This window comes from Neoarius graeffei, chromosome 12 (assembly GCF_027579695.1).
Source record: "Neoarius graeffei isolate fNeoGra1 chromosome 12, fNeoGra1.pri, whole genome shotgun sequence".
Lineage (NCBI taxonomy): Eukaryota > Metazoa > Chordata > Actinopteri > Siluriformes > Ariidae > Neoarius > Neoarius graeffei.
Window position 1 is genome coordinate 77059226 of NC_083580.1, and position 2539 is coordinate 77061764.

The window sequence follows — 2539 nt, forward strand, 5'->3', positions numbered from 1 at the left end:
TTCATCTGAAAAGAGGACTTTGGACCACTGAGCAACAGTCCATTTCTTTCTCTCCTTAGCCCAGATAAGACACTTCTGACTTTGTCTCTGGCTCAGGAGTAGCTTGATATTAGGAATGTGAAAGTTGTATCCCCTTTCTTGAAGATGTCTGTTCATGATAGGTCTTGATACACTGACACCATCCTCAGTCCACTCCTTGTGAAGCTCTCCCAAGTTCTTGAAACAACTTTTCTTGACAATCCTCTCAAGACTGCGGCCATCCCTGTTGCTTGCGCACCTTTTCCAGCCACCCTTTTCAGCAATGACCTTTTGTGGCTTGCCCTCCTTGTGGAGGGCATCAGTGATCATCTTCTGGACAACAGTCAAGTCAGCAGTCTTCCCCATGATTGTGGTTGTGTGTACTGAACTAGACCGAGAGATACACTGTGTTCATACTGTTTTACTCAAACTCGAAATGAAATATTCTAATATTTTGAGATTTTTTAAATGTTTTTGTACTGTATGCCATACTGATTAAAATTAAAATAGAAAAATGCTTGAAACTTTTTAGTTTATGTGTAATGAGTCTATAATATATAACATTTTCACTTTCTTAAATAACTGATGGAAAATATTGAGCTTTTTCACAATATTCTAATTTTTTGAGATGCACTAGTACACTCATCCAACACTTTGTTAGAAAAGCCCATACACCACCTCTATGATGGGGAAACTGCATACCGAATCTCATTGTACAATGGCAATAAAAGTATTCGTATTCTTATTTCCTCTAGCAGTTTTGGTGTACTACGTCAAATCTCAATCATAGTTATGTCTTGGTGGAAAGGACAGATAGAAGAAAGGATACAAAACCAAGCAGAAAAAAATGACTACAAGGCAAAGTAAACAATACATTATCAGTTACATATAAGAACATATAAGTACCTTTTGGGCCCTAAAAAAAAAAGCCCATAAGATCCAATAATGAGCCCTAGGGGGTACATTAATGTAGATTGTACCTTGGGGTACAGAAATGGACTCCTACTGTACCCTATTTCTGACTGTGTACTGTACCAGTACAACATAACATCTAGTAACTGAGAGGATCTGGCCATGGACAGACATAGCTGGAGGAAAGCAGTGCATGAGGGTGCAGCATACCATGAAAACGAACTCCACCGTGCCACACAAGCAATGCGGCAGTGCCGAAAGGATCACATGGAAAAGGCTCCAGCAATACCCACCACCTCTACTTTCCCATGCCCACACTGCACCAAAATATGTGGATCAAGGATTGGTCTCTACAGCCACCTGAAGATCCACAAGTAGAAAACCCTACTGAGAGGACAGTCATACTCGTTTCGAGTGACCGCTGATGATCATGATGACTGTACCAGTGTGCTGCCCTCATAACCACCAGTCATTTTAAAAATAGAGTAAAAAAAGATTGTAATTTGCATTATAAACATGAAGTCTTTCTGTAACATGAGGTGTCAATAGAATACACAAAATTGATAATTAGGAGTATTTACATGTAAATGAATTTAAAAAATATGCATGTGTCAGAAGTGGGATTCGAACCCACGCCTCCATTCGGAGACCAGAATACCCGGTAGTACGGAAGGGAGGAACCCTTGAGTCTGGCGCCTTAGACCACTCGGCCATCCTGACACGGGTGCAAAAAGCATACACGGAATAATTTTTGAAGACTTTACTAATAATCAGTGCTTTCTCTAAACTAAAAATATGTATTGTGCTTTAGCTATCTGGATTTTAAAGCAGCTTTATCTGTATCTAGCTTTAAAAAAAAAAGCAAATCTATTTAGTGTTCACTGTTTTGGTTTTACCCATTATACAATAGTTCACATACTCGCGAATTTTTGATGATAAACGAAAGCAAAATACAGATTTGCTTGCTAATATAAACAACAACCCTGGATGAATTTAGCACAGGCTGTAGCACAGAAATTGAAGGTCCTTGATAAGCCTTTTAGTTTAGGAGTAGTGTGGCCTTCTATACCATTGTGGCAATTGGAGGCTCCAGAGACTGATCTAGGATTGTGATAATCCTGAAGTACAACCCCGATTCCAAAAAAGTTGGGACAACGTACAAATTGTAAATAAAAACGGAATGCAATAATTTACAAATCTCAAAAACTGATATTGTATTCACAATAGAACATAGACAACATATCAAATGTCGAAAGTGAGACATTTTGAAATTTCATGCCAAATATTGGCTCATTTGAAATTTCATGACACCAACACATCTCAAAAAAGTTGGGACAGGGGCAATAAGAGGCTGGAAAAGTTAAAGGTACAAAAAAGGAACAGCTGGAGGACCAAATTGCAACTCATTAGGTCAATTGGCAATAGGTCATTAACATGACTGGGTATAAAAAGAGCATCTTGGAGTGGCAGAGGCTCTCAGAAGTAAAGATGGGAAAAGGCAGTGTTGGGCACGTTACTTTAAAAAAGTAATTAGTTACAGTTACTAGTTACTTTTCCCAAAAAGTAACTGAGTTAGTAACGGAGTTACTTTGTCATAAAAGTAACTGAT

General features: G+C 38.5%; 1 non-coding gene across 1 annotated transcript; it reads right to left on the reverse strand.

Moving 5' to 3' along the window:
* Positions 1-1539: 1539 nt before the first annotated feature.
* On the reverse strand, positions 1540-1650 carry trnal-caa (transfer RNA leucine (anticodon CAA)). Its single transcript has 2 exons — positions 1613-1650; positions 1540-1585 (listed from the first exon to the last, which is right to left on the reverse strand). It is a non-coding gene; the product is annotated as a tRNA-Leu (tRNA).
* Between the last annotated feature and the right edge of the window lie 889 nt (positions 1651-2539).